The following is a 13,107-nucleotide window of genomic DNA, read 5'->3' on the forward strand; positions in this document are numbered from 1 at the left end:
TGGAATTGTGCATACTCCATTTCGAATGTTGACACCATCAAACCCATCAGTTGCATAGCTGCGTGGATTGATATTGTTTGACTGTGTAACAACTCCTTTAGTCCTTGACTGTACCTTGGCTATCTTGTCCTGAGGTGAAAATACTTTCTGCAGACTTGAATCCAGTACAGCCCCCAAAAGAGTCATCCGTTGTGACGGAACTAGAGACGATTTTGCCCAATTTATGAGCCATCCTTGCCTCTGCAGACATGTTATTTTCTGTTTGAGATGGTCCAGGAGCAATTCCTGTGATTGTGCTAGGATTTACAAGTCATCAAGGTATGGAAAAATTCTTATCCCCTGCTTGCGAAGAGAAGCTGCCATAACCACCATGATCTTGGTAAATACTCTGGGTGTTGTGGCTAACCCAAACGGTAATGCCTGGAACTGAAAATGCTGCTGGAGGATAGCGAACCTGAGATAGCACTGATGGGACAGTGCTATAGAAACATGTAGGTAAGCATCCTGAATATCCAGGGATACCATATAATCCCCTGGTTCCATGGCCAAAACTATGGAGCGTAATATCTCCATGTGAAAACGTGGGACCCAAATGTATTTGTTCAGCATTTTGAGATTTAGAGTTGGCTGGAATGACCCATTTGGCTTCTGAACCAAAAACAGGTTGGAGTAAAACCCCTGTCCCCGTTGTGCAGGGGGTACTGGAATGACTACTCCTGACTGAAGCAATTTCTGAACTGCTTCTTGCAAAGCCCTGGCCTTCGTCTCTACCCGAGACGGGCTGGTGCAGAAGAACCTTCGAGGAGGATACTTCTTGAAGGGAAAAACATAACCTAAAGATACCACTTCTTGCACCCAGGCATCTGTTGTAGACTGCTGCCATATCTGTGCAAACTGAAGAAGTCGGCCCCCTACCATGGGGTCCCCCAGGAGGAGGCCCGCACCATCAGGCTGATGGCTTATTCTCTTGTTTGGAGGCTGGCGTTCTGGTAGTCCTTTGCTTTTTCGCCTTACCAATTTTATTATATTGGGGCTGCCTACGATCACTTTTTCCTTTTGATTTTCCTTGTGATCCAAAGGGCTGAAAAGTGTGACCCCTACGTTTGGGGTTATATGTTGAAGGAAATTTTACCTTTTTGGAGTCTGCTTCTGACTCCAGAATATCTGTCAATTCCTTACCAAACAGAATACTTTCAGTAAAAGGCAAAGATTCCAGAACCTTCTTAGATTCTGAATAAGATTTCCATGTACGTAAGCAAACTGCTTTGCGAGCAGCTATTATTGAAGCTGATCCCCTGGAGGCGATAGTGCCCATATCTAAGGCTGCTTCTTCCAAGAACATTGCAGCCTATTTTATATGAGCTATATAGGATTCTTGCTCCCTTGAAGGTGCTGAAAGTCCATCTTCCAGTACCTCTATCCAGGCAGCAACTGCTTTTGCCATCCAAGCTGAAGCCATGGCTGGCCTTATGACTGCCCCAGACAGAGAAAATATGGTTTTCAGAAAACCATCAACTCTCCTATCTGTGACATCATCCAATGACATTGATGGCAAAGGCAATATAGATTTTCGCACTAATCGAATGACATGCATATCTACCTTGGGAGCCATTTCCAATTTTAAACAGTCCCCAGCTGGAAAAGGATAGTTGGAATCCCATGTTTTGGGAATTGTATATTTTTTACTGGGAGTAGCCTAAGCCTCTTCCATGATTTCCGTTAGCTGGTCTGACCCAGGAAACTCAGTCTTACCTGCTTTGAGCCGTTTAAATACAGGTGCCTTGGCTTTTAACACAGGCTCCGCTGAATCCTCTAAGGATAGAATGGCCTTTATTGCTCTAATTAACTCAGCTATATCCACTGAGCTGAGACCTTCTACTTGTTCTTCGTATGCCGAAGAAGAGTATATAGAGCTTTCATCATCTGATGAATCATCCTGTGTAGCCTGTGATGTTGACGGTTTACTTACACTTGGTTTTTCAGCTTGTCTTTTTTGAGAAGCTGGTGAGGGAAATGATATACCATAGGTAGTGAGCTGCATGTATGGGTTATTAGTGTACCCCATTCCTGGTAGCGAAGCTGTAGGAATTACCCGTTCAGCTCTACTGGACAAGGTCTGTGCAAACATCGCCCAAGGTGGATCTATCTGTACCTGACGTTAAACAGGGATCTGCCTTGTAATCTGCTGGAATGCAAAACAATTTGCACATAAACCCTCCTGTACCAGATCCTGAGAGGATAATATAGTTTTGCAAGACAAATATGATATGAGTGTTGGTGTTACTGTGAGTGTACCCTCGTCACCTTTGCCGCTCTTAGACATGATAAATAATCAGCACTTTCAAGTGTACTACACAATTTGTGACTGTAATCACTTTAACCTTTTAAAGTGATATCAATCTGACCCTACCCATGCACCAGCATTGAGGACCAGAAGAAACAACTGACAAACATATATTAAAGTCAGCAAGAACACTATCAGTCAGTTATATGTTATATATTAGTCATATGAGCACATAATCAACTACAAACATGTTTCAAAGTATGTAGGAGTACATATTACTGAATTCTGTTTTATACAATCTTAAAGTATTCAGATGCAAAGCGAAGAAAACCACAGTAATGTACACAGACTCATTAGCAATAGGCACTTAAATTTAACTATTCATACTGCAAATGTAGATAGAAATTTATTGCTGTATAACTTGTACTCAGTAGAGTGGGATACAGGGAGACTCAACTCACTTCCAAGATCGATTAATACGTTAGCGAACGCTGAGTGGATCCAGACGATACTAGTGTACACTGCCATTCCGGGAACTTTTAGTGAACACAGACGCACTGTGCATACAGATGCACCGGATATACAGACGCCTGTACTGTGACCGGGTCTCCTCGCAGAAGCACTAAGTGAACACAGACAAAGCAGCCTATGCTGCGACTGAGGTCCCTCGTGGTAGCGTCTGAGATGGAAGTGAGGTAACAGTTCATTGCGGGAGACTCGCGGAAACTGGTCATGAACTGGGGGGAGGGGTGACAAGAAGAGCATCTAACTCCCCACCGCTGACATCAACCCTAGGGATCGCAGCCTCATAATAATCCTGGTGCCTTATGATCCCTAAGGCATAGCGCTGGAGAACCCATGGTGGCGGTGCGACAGCTACTGTTTGGTAGTCTCCTAATACAGTGCGGCTGTGTCCGTATTCTCCAACTACGTGGAACCTATGCCTTACCTTCTCCCCGTGCTCCGGCCACAGCCTGGTAACATCGGCTGTACCTGCTAGTATATACGACACAGACGCCCTTCGAGACAGCACTGTACACATGGGTAAGCATTGTTGTGACCCGGCGGAAAGTTGTTGGAGCAACTCTTTCCAATATGCGTATAAGACGCTGTTAAGAAAGATCACTCAAAAACAAAGAAAGACTATAAAAATAAAATAAGAAAGCTTAGGGCTGCCAAGAACAGCAGCCCTCTGACCATGGTCCTGCTCCTGCCGCACCAAACAAAAAACTGATTTGCCTGAGCCAGTGGGTGGGGATATATATGGATGTGCCCATTGCATCCTGGGAGGACTGAAAGCTTGTGATCGTTTGGTGCCAATCTGCTGTCGCTCCATCATATCCCATTGTTATCCTGTGGAAAACTAAAAAGCAGTATTCTTAGTACTTCAGGGATCATTACGAACCGTTCGCACGCTGCGGTTCATTGCTGCGGTGCTAAGGGGTCGGAACTGCGCATGCATGGCGCCCACAATGCGCACATGCGTCATTGCCCAGCAACAGCCGTTGCTGGGCAACGACCAGAAGAAAAAAGAGAGTGTCACTAGCACGATCACAAGAAGGTTGACAGCGTAGAGGCATTCCGGGCCGGATACTCACCATGTTCTGGGCGTGGAGATCCAAAGGCAGGCATGTCCAGGCGCTTGGAGGGCGGTTGTCTGACGTCAATTCCAGGACCTTCATCGCTGGATCCATCGTACAGGGTAAGTAACTGCAGGGCTAGTCTTGTTCTGTACAAAACTTTTATAGCATTGCAGGGCTGCACAAGTGATCGCAGCCCTGCAATGCTAAAATACACTCCCCCATATGCAGCGTCTAGTTGATCGCATGAGCAGCAAAAGTTGCTACGTGGAATCAACTCGAAATTACCCCATTAGTAAGGGTGTGCAGTCAAGCCCCCATCACCTTCCCCCCTCACTCCCCCACCCCCAATATATTAAAACATTTCCCAGAAAATCACTGTTATGATTTCAAAAATCTGTGGCTTGATAAATATTTGCCCTATAGCTCACAAAGATTCTTTGGAAATCCACAGTAGAAAGAATGGTATTATATTAATTCAATTATAAACACATATACAGGTATATCAGATTTATGAAAAAACATCCACCTAACAATTTAGCATGCTGTACTTCTTAAATTGAATGTAAAAGTAAACTTTCCCTATGAATTGTGAGATTTTGATCTTCTTGTAAGCAAAACACACTTACTTGACACATTTCATTGTTGTCCCACAGTTTTAGGAGAAGCATTTTTCATTGCCAAAAATGAGTTTATATTTAATTTAAAAAGGACACTGTGCTGAATAAGTATTTTTCATCTTTGGATGCAGTGCTCAGGAGATGTGAATCATTTTTATTTCCTTCTACTGAATCAGTTGATTAGGACTGAAGTTGACTTCACGAGGTTCCAAATTGCAATTAGATTTTTTTATTGTAACACTTAATGTACGACTTTTTAGCACTTTAATTTCTTTTAACTTATGTAATACCTTTTAATATCCTAATTACTACTCGCTTCACAAGACTGCACTGCTTAATTTGTTATGCAACACTTGTATATTTCTGTGACTTAGTATGAATCTATATCTTAAGCACAAAGGAACTTGGTAGTGAAAAAAACTATGGCCGCTGCATCATAACAGTTTGTATACAGATGAAGACATTAAAAAGATGCTGAGTGCAAGCCAAGTTGCACGGGACCTGGCATGCTGAGACGGGATGTTTGGCACGACTGCAGCAATTATGCAAGAGGACACATTTTTACTTTTGGGTACTGGATCACACAGAAAAAAAACACAGAGAACTGTATACTGTATTTAATATATGTTTAAAGTAACAGAACAGTATAATAAATCACCAATATACAGTAGCAGTGATTGGTATCATGGTAATAAGCAGGTTAAATACCTTGGCAGAACAATACCAATATAATTACTAATTGATCATTAAGGGAAATATATATTGTAATGATGAGGCCCTCCTCACCATAACCCATTACAAACTTTTGTGGTAGAATGAAATATTTTAAACCATTGCCTTCTGGTTCCATCATAGTACCCTGAGACTGTTGGAACCCAAGCAAATATGCCTATATATGGTTGTGGCCAAGTTCAACCTGTGACCACATGGTGTCATTTCAGAAACAAACATGATAAAGTAGCTTCACACAATGCACTCTTCAACAACCCAATGGGATGCCTTTATGCATCACCCATAGTACATGCTGAAAACCACAGTTACACCACCTGACTACATGTTAGTGTACAGATAGCCACACTTAATATGTTTTACATTTACCCCCTGTAATAAGCATACTGAATAAGTGTATGTTCCAGAGGTTCCCAAACTTGGTCCTCAAGGGACCCTAATGGACTCCATGTTTTAAGGACAACTATTCTTGGTCACAGGTGACTTAATTAGGTTCTCAGTCAATTTGATTTAAACATCTGTTTTAAGTGAGTTCAAGGCTCAGAAGATTCATATTAAAATGGAGACCACAGAGTACATAAGTAAAAGGACAAGGGGCAATTGAGGATTCTGATGTAATGTGATAAAAAATTGCCCCAATCCATAATGCTATAATTGATTACATCTCATAGATGTTCAGTATCAATTATCGCAAGCTCTGTCCCTGCAGTACCACTCTGTAGCCTTATTGGGGTATTTTTCACAAAGAATACCCCAAGTAAGGGCAGCGCATGAGCTGATGCCACCACAGCTACTGCCTCCATGCACCCCCCCCCCATTGCAACTACCCCCCACACTCACACTGATACCCCCTCTTTCCTGCATACTTACCTGGTGATCGGTGCTATGGTGCACTCCTCCGCCTCTGGTTATTTTTCCTGTGGGCAAAGAAATCTGTGCAGGAGTCAGCTTATCACAGTGAGCACTCTGATAATGCTATCTCAGGACAGCATTATTATTACAGTGCTTCACTGCAGTTTATTTATTATTATTTTTTAGTAAATTTTGTCAGATCGCATTTGGGAAATGCAATCTTGTTACTAAAAAAGTGAAAAAGTGAATTAAAGGTTTTGGAGCAGCTTTTTTTTAATGAAAACTGCTCCAAAAGCTATTTAAAACTTTCAGGTGATACTGAAATAATGTGAAAACTGTGTTTAGTTAAAATAATGTTAATAAATTGGCGCCTAAATGTTTAATAGTTTACTTACAGTAGATACAAATGATGAAACAGCATGGTAAACATGTTCAGTACAGCAATTACATCAGTTCAATCAGTGTCCAGGAGCACCACCTTGACGCCAGAAGCTGGACGTGGCTAAATCAGTGCTGGCACTTCCATAATCAGTGTAGATTCAGGAGTAAGGGTAAGGCTCCTGCCCCCTCCGCTCTCAATATTTGTAACAACATACAGAATGAATGGATATAAGTGCCCTTATTAGGGTAAAAACATATCTGAAGCCTCAGATTAGTCATAAATACATTCTCAGTAAGCATAAACCAACACCCCAGAATGTGCTGACATGGTGCAAGAAAGAGATGAGAGCAGTACACAATAAAATGCATGACAACTATCTTAATACATTTGTATTCCTCTTGTTACAATCCAGCCTTGCTCTCATCCTAAATGACTTCATATTTTTGCCACCTTTTGGGCAAATTCACGTTTTACTGGATATAATTGGGCTTGTTGAACAGTATTACATACTCTACTTGCTTGCCATAACATAGCCTTAATAGCAATATAAATTCCCAAAAGCATGAGCAAGGCATACGCTAGCATACTGTATTTACTATGCCTGTTATCCACCCTGTGATTTCTGAGAACCAATTAGCAGGATTTAACCAGGAAAACCAACCCTCATTGGAGCCCCAAAGTTGTGGTTTTTCCCTGAACTCATCTTTTAACTCTTGTAGTTGTTTCATGTGTGCAGCTTTTGGGTCACTAAAGCTGACTGAAAAGTAATTACAACATGTAGGGCCCAATATCTGACTATCAATATCTACCAAAACAATTTTTTTGTGGGGAGGGCGTGTCACTGTGGCGCAAAGCAGCTCAGGTGTTTAGGTACAAAAAAAATAAATGTCACCACATTTATATCAACAATATAGACAAAAAAAGACAATTATTGAACCTATATAACACACAGTGCGCTTGGAAGAAGAAAATCAATACATCCCTTATTAGGAGAAATGTAGAGGTGTTTTTCGTACTGTAGATCCTTCTTGTGACGTGGTGTATCTCGAACATATGTCCAAATATGAAAGAAAAATGACAATGGATGGTGCAATGTGTAGTATATTCTAATACAACAAAATTTAATAAATATATATGTAGACTTCTAGTGATTCTTCACGGGCGTACCCCACTCACACAAAGGATAGGAGAGATAAACACATCAAGGTATCTTTAACTGGTGGTATTCTTAAACCCCTCCGAATTTTTAGTCAGTGTCTTTCACTCTCTAGGTGCACCCCACTCTGGTGATATTTCCACAGAATGAACCGCTTACAGTAATTAGAAGGGCGTACCAGAACACTCACAGCAAGAAAAATGGGGGCAAGCACATCAAGGTTTCTTTTTCATGAGGCGACGTTCTCAATTCTTCCCCTCAAGATATATATTTTGGATGTGTACCCCAGTTTATAAAAAAAAGATCATAAACAGTGCAATGTGTAGTAGAATCTTAATAATCAGGAAGTAGATGCTGAAATATTTTTAAAGAAGCTGTATAGAAGCATATCCCACTCATACAAAGGAGAGGGGGAACTGTGCACATCAAGGTATCCTTAAACCAGAAGGTGCCCTGCTTCCTCTAAAATCCAGTTTTGTGCCTTTCGATCTCAGGAGTGCAAAACCCGTCTTGTGATTTTACCTTAATGTATAGCTTACACAATCAGTAAAGTGTACCCAGCACTCACAGCAAAAGCAAGAGGAGAAAGCACATCAAGGTATCTTTAAAAACAGGTATTCTATCCAGTATATGACGTACCCAAACTCACGGTTTGAAATATGTTGCTGCTCCCATAAAGGTATCTTTGTATGGCTTAAAGGAACCTCTTTTCAAAGGATAGCCAAAGCACTCCAAAACCGTGATAGCAATAAAAAAAACAGATTTATTGGATTAAAAATCCATCAAAAATGGATTCCATAAAGAAATATTATGGTATCAAGCATACAAGAACAAAGTTAAAAAGTTGGACCAGCATCTAACAAAAAGTATCTAAAACATTGCTATTACGGTTTTGGAGTGCTTTGTCTATATCAATATCTACAACCCTGGACTGTAGCAAGATAATCAAGAACCAATTGATGTTGTCTCAATACTTTTACATGAAACCTCAATGTCTCTGTATGAATGGATAACTCATCCAGTATTTGATCTGTAACATTATCAAATACTTTAGCCAAATCTTCTGCTTGGTATGCAACTTCAGTTGCAGATACAGATGGAGCCATGCTAGTCATGGCTCCGTCTGTGCCTAGGCACGCATAGGACTTGGCGTCTCCATCTCTGACTGGGAGTGCGTGCCTGGGATGTAGACATGCCCCATTCACTTGAATGGCGAGCGACTTCGTACACGCCCAGACAGAGATACTTTGAATGGGAGTGTCTCTGTGCACTCCGAGCATGACTAGGCAGACGGATCGCCTAATCATGCCAGAAGTGCTCATTTGCGATGGAGCCGCTTCAGATGAGTGTGGCTCCATCTGTATGGTTTATTTATAAAACCTAACCTGAAGATATTAAGTGGGTAGCTGAGGCTTTGACTGCTTCCCTTCTCTTCATCATGTGGGTGGGAAGTTTTTTTTTCTAAATCAAGTTGTTTTTTTGTTCACATACCTGGAGCTAGTCTAGCCACAGTGCAAACACCTGATCACCAAATGGTTAATATTTATCGGCTTTATGGCTGTATACAAAATACATCCCAGGTGGTAGCTTTGTCTGTCCTCCAGATGTAATGTGTTGGGCAAAAAAGTTCACCACCTGAGTCTCATTTCCCAAATGAGCATTATAATTGCAAATGTACTGTATGTTCTGTCAGAGATGGCACATTTGCACCCATTTAACAGCTTCTCCGACCCACTGTCTGCTTCTCGTGTCAATTTTCCATTTGTTAGCCTAAATATTACATTAGTTTTACCAATGCTATTCCACAAATCTCCCCACCATGCAGTAAGCTTTACCTTGGTACCATTTCAGTTTGTAACTGTATGACATTATCTTGGACTTGTAACCTCTGATCTTTCCACTGAGGTGGAGTCATCTACCACACAATTATCACATTAACAACACTTTAATTATATCCATCATTGGTCTGTGGTAACAACACCTGTTTGGTAGTGGCACTGATATACAGTGTATACATGGCTATAAACTCAGACAAGATATTGGCACTGCTATGTATGGGATGGTCTTAGAGCATATTGGGGTATGGATACATATCTAGGATTCAGTCTTATGCAAGAGCATAATTCATGTGCACCAAGTGATTGTCCCAATCATCTTGGAGATGTTCATGTAAGTCTCTTCTTGTCCTGTTGCTTTTCAGAGCTGTATTATTGGAACAAAGTAAGTCTGTTGTCACTGTGGTGACCCAGATGATCAGGATCACTCCTATCACCAGAGTAGCCGACACCGGGATGCATCTCCACAGGCATCTGTCTGGCCGGGATTCCAGTAGTTTTTACATAAATGGCATCTTAAGTGGTTCCTTGATTACAACAAGGAGGCAGAAACATATACAGGATTAGTATCACCCTCTACCAACACATAGCAGGTTCATCCTAAACCTGCAGCCACAATTTCCCCCTCTAATTTCTCCTTCTGCTGTGCAGAAGGCAGGATCCTCACCTTTGCACCAGGAGTGGAATAATCAATTTCCTGTTGTGTATGTATCTTTAAAAGCTTAAAAATCTAAGATGCTAAACGCTCCCCTTTGTCTATCTTGTAAGGTTTTTGAACTGTTATTGTCCATTGGTACTTTCCTTCCTCACCAGTGTATATACTATCTTCCAAGGTGCAATGTTCCCTCACCGTAAGACTGGGTAATATGTACATGACTTGCCCCTGCCCCATGTGAGTGATTTTGGTAGGTATTTCTACCACCACAGGAACTTCCTTAATGTCACACTCAATGGGAGCATGTACCACTAGATCATGTGTGCAGGTATGTGTATATGGGGTCTTTACCATTATGATAACCATTAGAGATTGCCTAACACTATCTGGACTCAGCATTCTCTATATAGTGGTTGCTATCTCTAGATACCCTTGGTCTCTCTCTCGGACAGCAAATTTTCTGTTACTTCTTCTGTTGTGTCTCCAGACAGCATTATGTCATCAATGTAATGATATATGTCACACTTCAACTGCCCATTTGGCCACTACAGATCCCTGCACTTGAAGCTGGGACATATTGATGGAGAGTGTTTCCACCCTTGGGCAAAACTGTGAGAGCATATTGTTTTTCTTCCCCTTTAAAGGCAAATTGGTCTTGACTGTGGGGATCAATGTAGATTGTAAATAAGGCATTTTCTAGGTAAATCACTGCATGCCAGGTTTTGGATGTGTCTTGAAACTTCTGTACAATCATTACCATTTCTGGTACTGCCACTGCCATGGGCTTGGTAACATTATTCAGAGCTCAGTAATTGATGGTCATTCTCCAGCTCCCATCTGGTTTCTTCACAGTAACTACTGGTGGATTGAACGGGCTGGTAGCAGGGCTAAAGATGCCTGGATCCAAATATGTAGCTATAGTCTTTTATTTATTTCTGTCCATCTGGTATGTGGTACTGCTTTATGGTCACTGGAGTAACAGGGATTCAGATATACACAGGGTGCCACTTTGCATATCCCCTCACAATACACTTCACTGGTAAGAGGGCATGTCTTTATTGAACACCCAAAGACATAGGTATCTAAGGGAGTGTTTATGTACTGCCCCCTCAGTATGTCCATACCTATGATACTGTCAGGTAGATCAGACACTAATACATTTACATGGAACCAGGGGCCAAGCCCCAAGTGCATATTACAGTGACAGCATGTCAACCATATTTGATTACCACCCAGACCTTCCACAACTACCTAAATGGTGACCTTAGCTGGTGCTTGTGCTCTGCGGGATAGGGATACTTCAACCCCTGTATCAAGTATAACTGTATACCATTGTATTGTTTTAACCATCACATAATATTGTGCATTTCACATAAGGGCATCTGTCTCCAGCACTCCATGTGCATATTAAAGCCTGTGTGGATGTTTCTGCCTGTGTGTCTGTTTGCATCAGCATAGGGTGACTTCCTAGTGACAGGGCACTTGACTGTACTACTGCTGTTATTTCCTCATCCACATCATTCTTAGCTACAACAACTGACTGTCAAACAATCTTTTGCAAGTATGAAAGCTGCCGTCCAGTTGTATAGTGGATCACTGAAGCCATGATGGCTATGCTAGTATTAGATCTGCTGCCAATATACACCATTAATGCATTTGGTTTTAGAAAGTTAATTGAGGTCCCCTGTCCCTGCTGCCAATTTCCATCTTGGTTCCATTTACCTGAAAAGCAATTCCTTGCCTGTACAAGGACATTGACAAAAAACGACATCTTGGCCTAAATAATGCCATTGTATCCACTGTCCACTTAACAACAGATATGTGGACAAGAGATATTGGTCAAATGAAAGATTACATGACTGTGACAGCTCACTGGGTGGGTAGGCCATTTTAATCAGCAGCAGTATGTAATACAAAACTTTATTTCATTCACAAGCGGGCTGCTCTCTGTATCACTGGCTTCACTAAGAGGCATACCAGTGTGAACCTGTTAGAAAAGGGATGTCATAGCAAAATGGGTTACCCCACTAGGACTTTCCTCAGGATTTGTAGTTTATGATAATGCCAGTAATATTGTGATAGCATTACAACTGGGTGAATTTGAACACATCCCATTTGTGCACACAATCAACTTGGTGGTACATATTTTTTTAATGACAGGGGCTTGCAGGAGGTACTCTCTGTGGCCCAAAACATTCAGGACTTTTTTCATTCAGCAACAGCATGTAGGAGATTAAAGTGGCTACAAGACCAGTTCCATTTCCAAGCTGAATCATGAGGTAGTAGCTAGTTCCATTTGCCAACTGAAGCAAGAGGAAGTAGCAAGGTAGAATTCCACCCTTTAAATGCTTCAGAGAATGGACAAACAGCAGCAAGACAGCTAAGCATACATGACAAAGGGAGAGGAGTGGGAGTGTACCTAAGTCCAGTACAGTGGAGAATTCTTTCCATTTTATGCAAGGTACTGAAACAATTTGAAGCAGTAATCTATGAAGTCAGTTCCGACAGTGCCAGCTTGAGTCAGGTGATTCCCTTATTAGACTAATGGAAAAGCAGCTCAAGAAACTGAAGAGGAAACAAAATAAAGTTATTCTTCCAAGTATGTTAGACTTGTAGATTAAGGTCCTAATTCAGACCTGATTGCATTAGCAAATTTGTTAGCTAATGGGCAAAACAATGTGCACTGCAGGGGGGCAAGTGTAACATGTGCAGAGAGAGTTATATTTGTGTGGGGTGTGTTCAAACTGAAATCTAAATTGCAGTGTAAAAATACAGCAGCCAGTATTTACCCTATACAGAAACAATATAACCCACCCAAATCTAACTCTCTCTGCAAATGTATTATCTGTCACACCTGCAGTGCACATGGTATTGCCCATTAGCTAACAAATTTGCTGCTGCGATCAAGTCTGAATTAGGTCCCAAGTTCTTTATTTGCTTCAGCAGCACCAATGGGTTGTCAACATCTTGAAATAGGATAACTACATTTTGGTGACCATACTTGTTCCTAGTTT

This window comes from Pseudophryne corroboree, chromosome 2 (genome assembly GCF_028390025.1).
Source record: "Pseudophryne corroboree isolate aPseCor3 chromosome 2, aPseCor3.hap2, whole genome shotgun sequence".
Classification (NCBI taxonomy): domain Eukaryota; kingdom Metazoa; phylum Chordata; class Amphibia; order Anura; family Myobatrachidae; genus Pseudophryne; species Pseudophryne corroboree.